The sequence below is a fragment of the Oryza brachyantha genome, chromosome 1, assembly GCF_000231095.2.
Source record: "Oryza brachyantha chromosome 1, ObraRS2, whole genome shotgun sequence".
In the NCBI taxonomy this organism is placed as follows: Eukaryota; Viridiplantae; Streptophyta; class Magnoliopsida; order Poales; family Poaceae; genus Oryza; species Oryza brachyantha.
Genome location: NC_023163.2, coordinates 12,082,501 through 12,099,312, shown reverse-complemented (window position 1 = coordinate 12,099,312; position 16,812 = coordinate 12,082,501). Strand labels below are relative to the sequence as shown.

General features: G+C 49.7%; 1 pseudogene; it reads right to left on the bottom strand.

Moving 5' to 3' along the window:
- Positions 1–15,311: 15,311 nt before the first annotated feature.
- On the bottom strand, positions 15,312–16,288 carry LOC107303557 (annotated as a pseudogene).
- Between the last annotated feature and the right edge of the window lie 524 nt (positions 16,289–16,812).

Sequence of the window (16,812 nt, the reverse complement as noted above, 5' to 3'; positions counted from 1 at the left end):
TCATTATTACAGCTATTCAGAACTAAGCAAGGTTAAATGTGATCCCATGAGCTACTTGTTCTAAGCACGGCTAAGCATTAACCTAGGCCTAACTCTAATCAAGTTACCCCTGGTCTAGCAATGAATAAAGTTGGATAACCAACGGCATAATACTAAGATTTACCCGAAAAATAAATACAGTAAACACTTTAATTAAAACAATGCAGGTTTGAATAAACAAAGCAGGGAATTTGCAATAATGTGTTCAATATGATCAAAGATGAATGCCACTTGCCTTGCTCTGGCCCCTGGGGAACTTCGGCGATGTCACGCCCTGAGTTTTACCCTAGCTAAAACTCAACAAAAGAATGCATTAAAAATAATTTGTTAATTAAACTTCAGGAGAAAAGCAGTGTATAAATTAATTTAATTAATTGGAGCTTTTCGGATATTCTAAAATGTCCCGAAAGCATTTTAAATTATTAACAGGATTTATATTTGAATTGCAGTCAGTAAAATTTGCTCAAATAAACTTAATAAAAATCGGCAAAATTGGAGGCAATTTCTTTTTTTTCCCTCCTTCCTTTTTATTTTCTTTTTCCCTTCTCCCTTTTTTCCCTTTTTTCCCTTTTTCCCTTTTCTTTTTCTCTTTTCCTTTTTTCTCTCCCTTGGCCGAACTCCTCCTCCTCCTGGGACTGTACGATCCTCTCCTCCTCCTCTCCAAGCCATGCAGCCTCATCTCTATCTCCACCAAAAAAATCAATTCCAATTAATTAGGATTCTAAATCTTATCTCTTTAAAACCTTATCTATTCCTTGTTAATAGGGGATGGATAACAAGATTTATCTCTAGCTTCCCCCTATCAATACCCCCATAGAGCCTCCCTCTTTTCCCCGTCTCCCTCTCCCGTGCTCCTCTAGCCGCCTCCAGCCGCCCCTCTCCTAGCAGCAAGCCACCGGCAGCGCTGCTGTTCCTCTTCGCAGCAGCCGTTCGTCGGGTTTTCTCCAGCCAATCTCAGATTCGCATATATTTTATTCTTACGAATCAATCTAAATTAATCTACCGTTTAATTGTTCAGGTTTTCTAGCCAAACAGCGAGGAACAACCGCAATCCGTCTCTGACCTCTCCACCAAATCTCAGGTTTGCATACGTTTTATTCATGCAAATCAATCTATCATTAATCTACCGTGTAATTGCTTAGATTTTCTAATCAATTAGCTAACATGAGATTGATCTACAGTGCGGACTTTAATTTTGTTCATGTAGATTGATTTTACGTTAAAGTCGTCTAATTCTAGTTTAGCGAGTCGTTAAATCTCAATTTAATGGGTCGTTAATTCCTGTCGTTGTTCCGCTAACAGTTCATGGTTTCGCGTTTCGAATCTAATTCATCATACGAATCTCTAATTCGTGCACGTTTTAGTTCCGTTTTGCGAGTGCGTGTTCTGTTCGTGCTTTTCCCCAGCCGGCCCAACCCGCGCTCGAAGTCCCCATCGCCTCCCTCGGCCCACTACTCCTTTTCCCTCTCCTCCCAGCCAGCAGGCCCCGACCCACTTCCTTCGCTCGGTCTATCTCCTCCCACGTTGGGCGGACCAAGGCAAAGCCCAGCCAAGGCGACAGCCCACTGGCGCCCCAAGGTCCAGGCTGCCTCCCCTCTCCTCCCGAGACACTGACGGGTGGACCCCACCTGTCAGTCCCGTCTTCCTCCCCCAGTCGCGCCACACCCTCGCTCTCATGCCGCCGGGCCGCGCTCACTCGCCGTGGCTGCTGCCTCGTCGCGCGCCTCGCCGCTGCAGCGCTCGTGCGCCCCGCCGTGCCGCGCTGCCTGCCTCCCTTCATCGCCTTCGCCACGCCCCACCGCCTCTTCGTCCTCGTGGCCGTGCGTGCGCCGCTGCCTGCCCATTGTCCTCCTCCGGCCGCGCTCGTGCCGTCGCCACACACCTCCTCGCTGAGGCTTGCCGCATGTGCACTGCCGCCGAGCCGCTCGCCACGCACGGCAGTGCCTCGCTCGCGCTAGCACCGTCGCGCCCTCACCTTGCGGTCGTGGTGCTCTGCCGTCGCGTCGGCCGCCCTTGGCTCGCCACGTTGTGCCGCGCCACCTCGCCTCACCGCCTCATGTTCACGCGCACCGGCCGCCGCTTTTCCCGCGCCGCTAACTGCCGCGCACAACCGCCGGCCGCCACCCAACAACCTCCTCGCCTCCTCCGCGCCCGCGCCGGCCGCCGCTAACTACCTCCCCACCCTACGCGCCGGCCTCCACCTTTAAATCCCTCCCGTAGCCGCGCTGCCGCCCCCTTCGCTCCCTCTCGCGCTCGCCTCTGACCACCGCGCTTCACCGCCGTCGGGACCACGCCGCCGATCGCCGTGGCCGAACGCCGCCTTCGCCGTGCGCCACCACCGACCATCACTACCGCCTCTCGCCGTCCCACCACCCCGGTGAGCATCTCCTTCCTCCGCTCTCCCTTCCTCTGTTTTCGCCACGCGTCACCGAGGGCGTGCGTGCGCCGTGCATCCCTGTCGCCATCGGGCCGTCCCACTGTCGCTCTCGATCTCACCGTCGCCGAGCCCGCGCCATCACCTGAGCCGCTCGGCCGATGCCATCGCCTCTTCCCTCTTCCCCATCCTCTCTTCTTCCAGGCTCGTGTTCGTGCGTCGACGCCGTTGGTTCTCCTCGCCGCCGTGCCCTCACGCGCGCAGCTTCCCCCGCCATGCCGCGCCACCGGCCTCTCCACGTCGCACCGTCGGTCGCACCCCTTGCTGCCTCACCTTGCCTCTGCTGGCCGCGCGTGCCGCTCGCGCCAGCCGCCACCATAAAATCCTCCCCTCGGCCGCCGCTCACTCCCCTTCGGGTCGCGCCCGCGCCGCTGAGCGATCTCCGTCTCCGCCGCCGATCTACCTCGCCGCCGGCAGTCATCACCTATCCCCGGCCTCGCTGACTTGCCGCTCCATCCCCGTCACCGGTAAGCCGTCGTCATCCTCCCTCTCCCTCTCTTTTCCTCTCCACCCGTGGACGCCGAGCCGGTGCCGCCGCCGTGCCCTCACGCGCTCCGACCGTCGTCGTCGCCCCTCCGTCGGCCATCACCCTCGCCTCGCCGTCACGGACACCGGAGCGCCGTCGCCCTCTCATCGCGCCGTCGTTCGTTGTCCTCCCTAAGCCACCGCCGTTCCCCTTCGGTGCCGCCGCTCTCAGCACCATCGCCACTCTCGCTCACCGCCAGCCGTCACCGCGTGTGCCACCACCTCGCCGACGCGCCCCCGCCTTCACCTCCACCGGTGAGCAACTCATTAAGGTTTTCTGTTTAGTTTAAAAACACAGATAATCTTCTAAAATTCATAGCTAATTCATCTAGTCTCCGTTTAGGTCCATTCAAGTTTCATTAAATCTAGAAAAATACCAAGAATCCATTAAAGATAGTTTCTTTCTCTGTTTTAGTAGTTTTGTAGCCTGTTTTGTTTGTTTTGCCTTGTTTCTCGTAGGTTTTTCCCCCGTCACAGCGTCGTTCATTCTCGAAGACGTCGCCGAAGTTCCTCGTGGGTCTAAGCAAGGCAAGTGGCACCCTTCTTTGATCATATTGAACCTTTGATTATAAAATCCCCCGCTTTTACATTCAAACATGCATTGTATTCAAAGGTATTTACTTTATTTACTTATTGGGCAATTACCAATATATCCGTTGATTCCCACTCATTATTATTGTCATCCCAGGGTTAATTTGACTAGAATTAGGGTTAGTCAATGCTTAGCCATGCTTAGCTCAACTAGCTCACCATGTATCATTTAATTATTGTTACACTTTGATAGACCTTTAATGGTGGTAATCATTATTAATCTCCCGATGTGGATTAATAACAACTAAAATATTGCTTATGGTGGGCTGTGGGTGCATGGTTTTGAGAGTCATGCCCATGGCAATTAAGGACCGGTTCTTAGGAAACCCTGAAAGTCTTACACGTACTAACCACAAGCCAGAATAGGCAACGGTGAGACTCGTAATCTAGCTTGTCCCTATTCGACGTACCAAGGCAAGGGTGAGCGTGATGGAGTATGGACAGGCAATCGTGGTGTAACGAAAGCCTCTGCTGCTTCCGGATTCACCAAGGCACAAGAGGGGACTGCCCGACTTGGTGTAAAGGAGGGGGTGAAACCTGAAGTGCAGTGCGATTGTCTAGGGAGGGTTAGGTGAAAGGTCTTATCATGGTTTCCGTACTGAGGTATCGTGGTGATACGTTGGGGCATGGTAACATGCTTGGGAGCCATGTCTTGTGGGTAAAGTTGTACACCTCTGCAGAGTAAAACTATTCGAATAGCCGTGCCCGCGGTTATTGGGCGAACTGACAGATTCGCTGGGATTAGTTGAACCTTTTATAATTTGATTAATCTTGGAACAGGTTTGACCCTGCGCAACGTGGTGTAACGTTGGCAGCGGTTTGGGTCTGTCGCAACGTGGTTTAATGTTGGACAGAGGGTTGACCCTGTTGCAGTGTGGTGTAACGCTGGACAGTGGTTTGGGCCTGTTGCAACGTGGTGTAACGTTGGACAGTGGATGATTATTTTAAATGTTTACTTTACTTTTATTTCAGTCTATTTTATCTACTGTTTTGCTAAATTACTGCCACTTTGTGCAATTTAACCTTAGCCTATTCTTTGACACCCTATTGCATTCATTATTCTCCCTCTCTTGGGTGTTACTTGTTGAGTACGGTGGTTTGTACTCAGCCTTGCTTAATTTTTTCCCCACCAGAGCAAGTGCCAAAGCTTGAGTCAGAAGTCAGAAGAAGGTTGTTCCCAAGGTTGAAGTGAGGTTCAGTCCACTGTTGAGAATGCCTGTGGTGTGGAGGTGTCTTCGCCAGCTGAAGCTGAATATTAGATGGTTTAGTTTTTTTTCCTTTTTCGCTGCATTTCGATAGATAATTGTTTTTAATTGTTTCTAAGTCGTGGAACTGTGTATTAATTTGTCATAGTGTGTACTCGGGCTGATGCCTGGACCGAGATTTAATACATGCTATTGTTCAGAAATTTGGTGTAAATTTCTGGGCGTGACAGGCGACGATCTCGAAGTAAACCGGCTCTTCGGCGGGGTCCGAATCTAAGTGACAAAGCACAAAAATAAATAAAACAGGCACAAACTCTACTGAAACAGCAAAAGAAAGTATTTTTAATGGATTCTTGACAATTTTATGAATTTAATGAAATTTAAATGGACCTAAACGGAGACTAGATGAATTACTTCTGAATTTTAGAAGTTTTCTGGGTTTTTCAACTAAACAGAAAAGTCCTAAATCAATTATTGCGCAATTAATGGGCTGCTGACGTCAGCAAGGAGAGAGGAGGCGCTGACGGGTGGGGGCCACCTGTCGGTGGGAGAGAGGGGGAGAGGAGAGGCTGACAGCTGGGCCGGGGCGCGGCGGCGGCTGATGGGTGGGACCCGTCGGTCAGAGGGAGAGAGCAGGGGAGAAGGAAGAGCAGCTCGGCTGATGGCGGCGACAGCGGCGGCGCACGGTGACAGCGCGAGGCACGGCGGCGACGGCACGACCATGACGACCGGCGTCCGGTGACGGCGCGCGGCGCTTGACCGAGACGGCGGCGCACGCGGCGCAGCCGGGCAAAGCGGCGGCGACGGACTGTCGCGGCGACGATGACCGGGTGACGAGCGCGGGCGCGTACGGGCACGGGTGGCGGTGGCTCGACTACGGCGTCGCGAAGGCGACGATGACAACGGCGGGCGGCAGCGACGACGCGCACCGCACACGTCCGGCGACAGCGTGTGTGTCAAGCCCAGAAATTTACACCAAATTTCTGAACAATAGCATGTATTAAATCTCGGTCCAGGCATCAGCCCGAGTACACACTATGACAAATTAATACACAGTTCCACGGCTTAAAAACAAATAAAAACAATTATCTATCGAAATGCAGCGGAAAAGGAAAACAAACTAAACCATCTAATCTTCAGCTTCAGCTGGCGAAGACGGCTCCACACCACAGGCACTCTCGACGGCGGACTGAACCTTACTTCAACCTTCGGAACAATCTTCTTCTGACACAGGCTCTGGCACTTGCTCTGGTGGGGGAAAAAATTAAGCAAGGCTGAGTACAAACCACCGTACTCAACAAGTAACACCCAAGAGAGGAAGAATAATGCATGCAACAGGGTATCAAGGATAGGCTAAGGTTAGCTTGCACAAAAGCTGCAGTAATTTAGCAAAACAGTAGATAAAATAGACTGAAATAAAAGTAAAGTAACATTTAAAATAAACATCCACTGTCCAACGTTACACCACGTTGCAACAGGCCCAGACCGCTGTCGAACGTTACACCACGTAGCGACAGGGTCAACCCTCTGTCCAACGTTAAACCACGTTGCGACAGACCCAAACCACTGCCAACGTTACACCACATTGCGCAGGGTCAAACCAGTTCCAAGATTAATAAAATTATTAAAGAGGTTCAACTAATCCCAGTGAGTCTGTCAGTTCGCCCAATAACCGCGGGCACGGCTATTCGAATAGTTTTACTCTGCAGAGGTGTACAACTTTACCCACAAGACATGGCTGCCAAGCATGTTACCATGCCCCAACGTATCACCACGATACCTCAGTACGGAAACCATGATAAGACCTTTCACCTAACCCTCCCTAGACAATCGCACCACACTTCAGGTTTCACCCCCTCCTTTACACCAAGTCGGGCAGTCCCCTCTTGTGCCTTGGTAGATCCGGAAGCAGGAGAAGCTTTCGTTACACCACGATTGCCCGTCCATACTCCATCACGCCTACCCTTGCCTGGGTACGTCGAATAGGGACAAGCTAGATTACGAGTCTCACCGTTGCCCATTCTGGCTTGTGGTTAGTACGTGTAAGACCTTCAGGGTTTCCTGAGAACCGGTCCTTAATTGCCATGGGCACGACTCTCAAAACCATGCACCCACAGCCCACCATAAGCAATATTTTAGTTGTATTAATCCATGTCGGGAGATTAATAAGGATCAAAACCATTAAAGGTCTATCAAAGTTTAATCAATAATCAAATAAGAATTGGTGAGCTAGTTGAACTAAGCATGGCTAAGCATTGACTAACCCTAATTCTAGTCAAATTAACCCTGGGATGACAATAATAAATGGGAATCAACGGATATATTGGTAATTGCCCAATAGATAAATACAATAAATAGATTTGCATAAAACAATGCATGTTTGAATGTAAAAGCGGGGGATTTCATAAACATAGGTTCAATATGATCAAAGAAGGGTGCCACTTGCCTTGCTTAGACCCACGAGGAACTTCGGCGACGACTTCGGGAACGAACGGCGCTGCGACGGGGTCAAAACCTACGACAAACAAGGCAAAACAAACAAAACGGGCTAAAAAAACTACTAACAGAGAAAGAAACTATTTTTAATGGATTCTTGGCATTTTTCTGGATTTAATGAAACTTGACTGGACCTAAACGGAGACTAGATGAATTACTTATGAATTTTAGAAGTTTTCTGGGTTTTTTAGCTAAACAGAAAAGTCCTAAATCAATTATTGCGCAATTAATGGGGCTGCTGACGTCAGCGAGGAGAGAGGAACTGACGGCTGACAGGTGGGGACCACCTGTCGGTGAGAGAGAGGGGGAGGTGGGCGGCTGACACGCGGGCCCGGGGAGGAGAGAGAGGAAGGGGCTGGCGGGGTGGCGGCTGACGGGACAAAGGGGCGGCGACGAAGCTCGGCGACCACCGGTGGCGACGAGGGCCGGCGGAAGGTCGGCGAGGACGAGGCGGAGGTGGTGACGCGGGTGGGCGGCGACGTCCAACGGCCGACGGGGAAAACGGCGGCTGACGGCGACGGAGGGAAGCTTCGGCGGAGAGGGGGAAAGTGGCGGCGGGGCGGCGGCGCGAGGATTTTATAGATGGTGGCGCCGGCTAGGGCGGAGCGGCCGGTGGAGACCGAGTCGACGACGCGGCGAACTCGGCGGCGGGAGTTGCGTTGGCGGCGCGAGCGGAGGACTCGGGGCGGCGGCGGACTCGGCCGGCGCGGCGCGGCGCGGAGGCGGGGGCGCTGGCGAAACCTGGTCGCTGACAGGTGGGCCCCACCTGTCAGTGGCGCGAGGGGAGGAGGGAGGCGAGACGGACTCGCGGCGAGCGCGGGCGCGGACGCGCGAGCGAGCTGGGCCGGGCGGCGGCCCAGGCGGAGGCGCGCGCGGGCGGAGGAGGCTGGAGCGGGAGGCCGGCTCGGCTGGGCCGGCCGGGCGGGGAGAGGTGGGCCGGCTCGGCTGGGCCGGCCCGGGAAGGAGGAGAGGAAAAAGAAAAAGGAAAAAGAAAAGGAAGGGAGGAAAATTGGACTTCGGCCCAATTTGAGAAGGAAGGGAAAAAGAAAGGAAAAAGGAGGGAAAAAGGAAAACCCCACTTTTGCCGAGTTTTAAATTAATTTGTTTGGCCAAATTTTATACTTCTGCAATTTAAATTCAAATCCTGTTAGTCGATTTGCGAGCCTCGATTTAATTGAATTAATTCCTTTTAGAGGGATTTTTCCTGAGTTAATTAAGCCAATTGTTATTTACGAATTTCTCCTTACGATTTAGGCTTGGGATAAAACTCCGGGCGTGACAAATCCACCCCCCTTAACAGAATCTCGTCCCCGAGATTCGGAGGAGCTGTTAAAGAGGTGCAGACAAGCAGCCTAGAGTTGGCAGAACTTACCTGGAACAAACTCGGGTGCGGCTTGAGCTTCCTTGGCTGAGACTTGATTGATTTGGGCTTGCACGAATCCTGGTTTGTTGCGTCTTGGCTGTGGACACTCCTTGGCGAAGTGACCCGGTCTGTTGCAGTTGAAACAAACCCCTGGCTTCTGAGCTGGTGTTGCCTGGCTTGGCGGTGGCAGTGCTGATAAGGGCTGCAGTGGTCCTCCATTGCTGTCGTTGTCATGGGGGTTGTAGTTGCTTGGGTTGAAAGGTCGGTGTCGACGAACAATCAGTGTCGAAGACCCTTGTTGTTGTCCAAAGTGCAAACGTGGCTTCTGGTTCTTTCCTGTGTTGACTTGTTCCGCTTTTCTCTTGCGATCCATCTGGTTGCACTGGTCCTCCTGGCAGATTGCTTTGTCCACTAACTTCTCAAAGTCCGCAAAATCTCTAGAGATCAGCTGTTTGGTCAGGTCATCATCCAATCCTTCAAGAAATTTTTCTTGTTTTTCAGCATCGGTGCGCACATCTTCCGGAGCATAACGTGCAAGGCGGTTGAACTCATGGAGATACTCTGTAACTGTCATGTCCCCTTGTTGTAGATCACGAAACTCACGCTTCTTCTGTGCCACTATTCCATCCGGCACATGGGCTTTCCGAAAACTGTTGCAGAACTCGTCCCAAGTGATATCTGTAGTGGCAGTCCGAGTAGCCAGAAGGTTATCCCACCAAACGGAGGCGGGTCCCATCAGTTGGTGAGTCGCGAAAGCGACCTTCTCTTGATCACTGCACTCCAAAAGATTCAGCTTCTTTTCGATTGCATGTAGCCAGTCATTTGCTTCCATCGGGTTGGTTGTGCTCGCAAACGTCGGTGGTCGAACTCGAAGAAACTCTGATAACCTTGATTGTGCTGGCAGTGGTCCTTGGTGTTGATTTTGCTGCTGATTCATCCAAAGCTGCATCACCTGTTGGTGTTGTTGTTGCATCTGTTGCATCATCATGGTCATCATCTGAGCCTGGTTGGCTAGAACTTGGGCAATCGTCGGGTCCTCTTGTTGCGGCGGTGGCGATCCATTGCGCGAACCTTCATGGTTTTCTTGACTTCCAGTTGCTCCATTGTTGTTGCGGTTACTGTTCCTTGTGTTCACCATCTGAGCAGAAGGGGAGAACAAAGGGGAGGAGAAAATCAAAGGGGCTTTTCTTGAATTACTCGAGTGAAATTTTCTGATCTGGATTAAAACACTTAAAAGAGCACTCAACTCCTGGTGGTACGACCATAACGCCTCCACTTGTTATGGTGAACCGCTAACCCCAAAACAAACCTACACACACAAAAACTACCAAGCAACGACTAAAAGACGATGCTAGGGTAACGTCTACGGCTCGAAACGGCTGCGACGACTGAAGAAGCAACGCTTGACTCTTGAACGACTCCATCTTCAACTTGAGAGCGACGCTTGGAGTAGCGAAGACCTGACTCTTCACCTCTGGAAGAACTTGACTCTTCGGTCTTGACACTTGATCAGCTGAAGTCGTTGTCGACTGCTGCGACGAAGGGACGGGCTCGTCGATGGGATGACACACATCTATAGAGAGAGGTCAAGGTTTGAGAAGCAAGTATGCTCACTAAATTTTCAAAACCAAAAGACTCGACTCTTTTTTTTTTTTAAAACGACTCAAATTTTGCAAAACCTAATGCATATGAAAGGAGGCTCCTAGGGTTTCCATTTGGCTCATCCTACGGTCAAGATTGGCTCTGATACCAACTTGTCAAGCCCAGAAATTTACACCAAATTTCTGAACAATAGCATGTATTAAATCTCGGTCCAGGCATCAGCCCGAGTACACACTATGACAAATTAATACACAGTTCCACGGCTTAAAAACAAATAAAAACAATTATCTATCGAAATGCAGCGGAAAAGGAAAACAAACTAAACCATCTAATCTTCAGCTTCAGCTGGCGAAGACGGCTCCACACCACAGGCACTCTCGACGGCGGACTGAACCTTACTTCAACCTTCGGAACAATCTTCTTCTGACACAGGCTCTGGCACTTGCTCTGGTGGGGGAAAAAATTAAGCAAGGCTGAGTACAAACCACCGTACTCAACAAGTAACACCCAAGAGAGGAAGAATAATGCATGCAACAGGGTATCAAGGATAGGCTAAGGTTAGCTTGCACAAAAGCTGCAGTAATTTAGCAAAACAGTAGATAAAATAGACTGAAATAAAAGTAAAGTAACATTTAAAATAAACATCCACTGTCCAACGTTACACCACGTTGCAACAGGCCCAGACCGCTGTCGAACGTTACACCACGTAGCGACAGGGTCAACCCTCTGTCCAACGTTAAACCACGTTGCGACAGACCCAAACCACTGCCAACGTTACACCACATTGCGCAGGGTCAAACCAGTTCCAAGATTAATAAAATTATTAAAGAGGTTCAACTAATCCCAGTGAGTCTGTCAGTTCGCCCAATAACCGCGGGCACGGCTATTCGAATAGTTTTACTCTGCAGAGGTGTACAACTTTACCCACAAGACATGGCTGCCAAGCATGTTACCATGCCCCAACGTATCACCACGATACCTCAGTACGGAAACCATGATAAGACCTTTCACCTAACCCTCCCTAGACAATCGCACCACACTTCAGGTTTCACCCCCTCCTTTACACCAAGTCGGGCAGTCCCCTCTTGTGCCTTGGTAGATCCGGAAGCAGGAGAAGCTTTCGTTACACCACGATTGCCCGTCCATACTCCATCACGCCTACCCTTGCCTGGGTACGTCGAATAGGGACAAGCTAGATTACGAGTCTCACCGTTGCCCATTCTGGCTTGTGGTTAGTACGTGTAAGACCTTCAGGGTTTCCTGAGAACCGGTCCTTAATTGCCATGGGCACGACTCTCAAAACCATGCACCCACAGCCCACCATAAGCAATATTTTAGTTGTATTAATCCATGTCGGGAGATTAATAAGGATCAAAACCATTAAAGGTCTATCAAAGTTTAATCAATAATCAAATAAGAATTGGTGAGCTAGTTGAACTAAGCATGGCTAAGCATTGACTAACCCTAATTCTAGTCAAATTAACCCTGGGATGACAATAATAAATGGGAATCAACGGATATATTGGTAATTGCCCAATAGATAAATACAATAAATAGATTTGCATAAAACAATGCATGTTTGAATGTAAAAGCGGGGGATTTCATAAACATAGGTTCAATATGATCAAAGAAGGGTGCCACTTGCCTTGCTTAGACCCACGAGGAACTTCGGCGACGACTTCGGGAACGAACGGCGCTGCGACGGGGTCAAAACCTACGACAAACAAGGCAAAACAAACAAAACGGGCTAAAAAAACTACTAACAGAGAAAGAAACTATTTTTAATGGATTCTTGGCATTTTTCTGGATTTAATGAAACTTGACTGGACCTAAACGGAGACTAGATGAATTACTTATGAATTTTAGAAGTTTTCTGGGTTTTTTAGCTAAACAGAAAAGTCCTAAATCAATTATTGCGCAATTAATGGGGCTGCTGACGTCAGCGAGGAGAGAGGAACTGACGGCTGACAGGTGGGGACCACCTGTCGGTGAGAGAGAGGGGGAGGTGGGCGGCTGACACGCGGGCCCGGGGAGGAGAGAGAGGAAGGGGCTGGCGGGGTGGCGGCTGACGGGACAAAGGGGCGGCGACGAAGCTCGGCGACCACCGGTGGCGACGAGGGCCGGCGGAAGGTCGGCGAGGACGAGGCGGAGGTGGTGACGCGGGTGGGCGGCGACGTCCAACGGCCGACGGGGAAAACGGCGGCTGACGGCGACGGAGGGAAGCTTCGGCGGAGAGGGGGAAAGTGGCGGCGGGGCGGCGGCGCGAGGATTTTATAGATGGTGGCGCCGGCTAGGGCGGAGCGGCCGGTGGAGACCGAGTCGACGACGCGGCGAACTCGGCGGCGGGAGTTGCGTTGGCGGCGCGAGCGGAGGACTCGGGGCGGCGGCGGACTCGGCCGGCGCGGCGCGGCGCGGAGGCGGGGGCGCTGGCGAAACCTGGTCGCTGACAGGTGGGCCCCACCTGTCAGTGGCGCGAGGGGAGGAGGGAGGCGAGACGGACTCGCGGCGAGCGCGGGCGCGGACGCGCGAGCGAGCTGGGCCGGGCGGCGGCCCAGGCGGAGGCGCGCGCGGGCGGAGGAGGCTGGAGCGGGAGGCCGGCTCGGCTGGGCCGGCCGGGCGGGGAGAGGTGGGCCGGCTCGGCTGGGCCGGCCCGGGAAGGAGGAGAGGAAAAAGAAAAAGGAAAAAGAAAAGGAAGGGAGGAAAATTGGACTTCGGCCCAATTTGAGAAGGAAGGGAAAAAGAAAGGAAAAAGGAGGGAAAAAGGAAAACCCCACTTTTGCCGAGTTTTAAATTAATTTGTTTGGCCAAATTTTATACTTCTGCAATTTAAATTCAAATCCTGTTAGTCGATTTGCGAGCCTCGATTTAATTGAATTAATTCCTTTTAGAGGGATTTTTCCTGAGTTAATTAAGCCAATTGTTATTTACGAATTTCTCCTTACGATTTAGGCTTGGGATAAAACTCCGGGCGTGACAGTGTGGCTCGGTGGCGGTCGGCCGGGAAGGAAAAGAGAGATGGGAGGAGGAAGGAGGCGCTCACTGGCAGCAGCGACGGTGAGGGTGAGTCGGCGAGGTTGAGGCGCAGGTGGTGACGCGGGTAGGTGCGGTCGGTCGGCGATGGCGGTGGAGATCGATCGGCGGCGGTGAGGAGGACGGGCGCGGCGGCGACCGGGTGGCGAGAGGATGCGCGGCGCGGGGGATGCTCACCGGCGACGACAGGGGCGGCAACCAGTCGGCGGTGGCGAGGCGGAGGTGGTGACAGCGCTCCGCGGTGACAACCGGCGTCGAGACGCGAGATCGATCGGCAGCGGAGGACGGGGCAGCACGGCGACGGCGATAGCTTTGGGCGGAAAAGGTGAGCGGCGGCGCGGCGGCGGTGAGGATTTATAGCGCGGGGAGGCCGGCTAGGGCGGGGCGGTGGTTGGAGACCGAGTCGGGCGCGGCGAGGACTCGGCGACGGCGGTGGCGGCGCGGTAGTTGCGACGCAGCGGCGGCGCGGCGCGGGCTCGGATTCGGCCAGCGCGGGCGCGCGAGCTGGCGCGGGCGCGGTCACTGACAGGCGGGCCCCGCCTGTCAGCGGCGCAAAGGTGGAGGGAGGCGGCGCGGACTTCGCGGGCGAGCGTGGGCGAGCTGGGTGAGCTGGGGGCGGCCCTGGCGGAGGGAGGCGGCGCGGGAAGAGAAAAGGCCGGCTCGGCTGGGTCGGCCCGGGAAGGAGGGGAGGAAAAAGAAAAAGGAAAAAGAAAAGGAAGGGGAGGAAAATTGGACTTCGGCCCAATTTGAGAAGGAAGGGAAAAAGAAAGGAAAAAGGAGGGAAAAAGGAAAAACCCACTCTTGCCGAGTTCTAAATTAATTTGTTTGACCAAATTTTATACTTCTGCAATTTGAGTTTAAATCTAGTTAATTGATTTGTGAACCTCGATTTAATTAAATTAGGTTCTTTTAGACGGATTTTTCCTGAGTTAATTAAGCCAATTGTTATTTACGGATTTCTTTTTACGTTTTTAGGCTTAACAAAACTCTAGGTGTGACAAAAATTGGACTTCGGCTCAATTTGAGAAGGAAGGGAAAAAGAAAGAAAAAGGAGGGGACAAAAAGGAAAGCCCTACTTTTGGCGAGTTTTAGATTAATTTTTGGGCAAAATTTTATACTTCTGCAATTTAAGTTTAAATCCTGTTAATCTATTTGGAACCTCGATTTAATTAAATTGATTTCTTTAGAGTGATTTTTCCTGAGTTAATTAAACCAATTATCATTTACGAATTTCTTTTACGAATTCAGGCTTAGGATAAACTCCGGATGTGACAATAAACCTCATATCATGATCACAAATAGTCATAACCTTCTCTTCATTTGGAACTATTGTAAGGATATTAGTACTGTCAATGCCCCAATACAATCTTTGAAATGTGGCCACATAAGACATTTTGATGAACCTGTTACCATGTATCTATTGAAAAATTGCAGGTGCCTCCATCGTATGCATGTGTATAGTAGATTCAATATTGTATTTACTAACCAAAATATCATACAATTCAACGAATGTGTTCTCATTCATACGAAGCATCTTAATTATAACATTCACTTGGTGTGGCTAAAGTTTCCCATTCCACTAAGTCGTGATGTTCCTGGCGCAGCCTTTTCCAAGTAGAGTGAGTGAAAACTCTCTCCTATTCTTCGAGTTGAAGAAAGATTGGATGCTACAGTTTGAAACAATTGTATAGTAAGCTCATCAGAATCACATTCCTCATCCGATGAACCATCTTCACTACCACTTAACATCTACACACATAAGTTATGGAAAATAAATTAGAACATACACAACATCATAAACTTGCTGAAATTTATAGGTACATGACAATAATCCAGTAGGTGATTCAAACAACAATTGCAAGACGTAGATCTGAAAATAATTGATCACAAGTACAACATCCCATAAAATTAAGGCGATACAAACTAACAAATGTTCATAACAAAAAAACAATCCATAGATAGTATTGTCAAATGAAATGGCACGAGTAAAATAAAGGGATATATTCTACGGACACACCACATGCAACTAATTTCCGTACTTCACCTCGTACATCTTCTTAAACCATGCGAACTGTCCTGCAGGAGTGCCCAGTGAATTAACAAACATCTCTCTTTGATCTTTTTTGATAAGAAAATTAGTTGCAAGGAAGTGCTCATTTGTCCCTTCAACCGCCCCACATTCCTCCACCAAGGCCATAACATCCTTAATGGAACAACCCGGGGATCCTCTCTCAACCTAGCATTGGATCAGTGACAAATTATGGGGAAAAAGTTCATTAATCTTTGACATTTCATCTACCATTTCTTATGATCCACTCTTGCTCATTTTCCCCTTATCCATCTTTGATCCACCAGCATCTCTCTTTCTGTTGGCAGTTGGTTCATCATACTCTGTTCCTACATCATTGTCAATTTGTCATTGTCATCGGCAATATTAGTTGCATCAGTGGAGTCTGTCGCGTTGCCCTAAAGACCAATGGTCAGCACCAATGTTGTGAATGTCTTCAAACATCTTCGCAAGTTGCTTCTCATTTTTGAAAGCCAACCTTCATGAACTTTGCACATCCGGGTATATCATGCATAATACGTTATTATAAAATTGAGTTAGAACAAAAAACTAGATGCAAAATTTCCTAAATTAAAATATTATTTTGAAATAATTACTTCTTTCAATTTCTTCCAGCGTTCTGCAGCTGCCGTCACCGTTTGCCTTGTGCTATCCGATCCTAAACCTGTTTGAGCTCTTAATATCTTCGAACTATTGTATTCGATGCTAAGTTTATCCCATTTGTCCTTAAATGGAAGCATAGTACCTTAAACCATCCTTGAGGCAAATAGTTCAATGACTTTGTTAAAACCAGGATGAGATAAATGATGGTTCGGCCCATTACCATCATATACTTGTTGAGCAAAAATCTCACAAATAAGTCTAGTGTTGTGGTCATTGCAATCAGCACAATCCATTGGCAACTTAAAGCCTTTCGAACGAATATTTTGAGTCATCCTTGTCCTCCACCCACTAACACCATTCTTTTTTTTGATACTAATATATACCATAGTCTAAAATATTGTGATCATGTAACCGAACGGAGGCAACCAATAATTATAGATAGTGCTATGACAACAATTTTGATGTTCGGAGCATAGACAGTGTTATGCTACTGTTACTACTGTATGAATAAAACGATAGGAGTTCTATAGCTGAAATGTGGGCTGAATGGACCTATAATCTAGTGGCAATATTTTTTTCACCATGTGCATTTCACATACAATAAACTATTGCATGCATTCAAACAAAAACAGCCATAGGGGTCATTAATTCAAAACTGATGTACACGTTACATATATATACATATGTGTACATGAATTTGAATTGTTGCCAATTATTGTCTAGAGACCACTATGTACGGCAAAGCTCAGATGAGGACGACACCGTAGCAGAATTTTCTTCCTTTTTTTTCCTACCTAGTAGTTAGTTATTCATCTTCTTTGAGTAACAAGGACAATAAACCGAATCTCCATAAAAT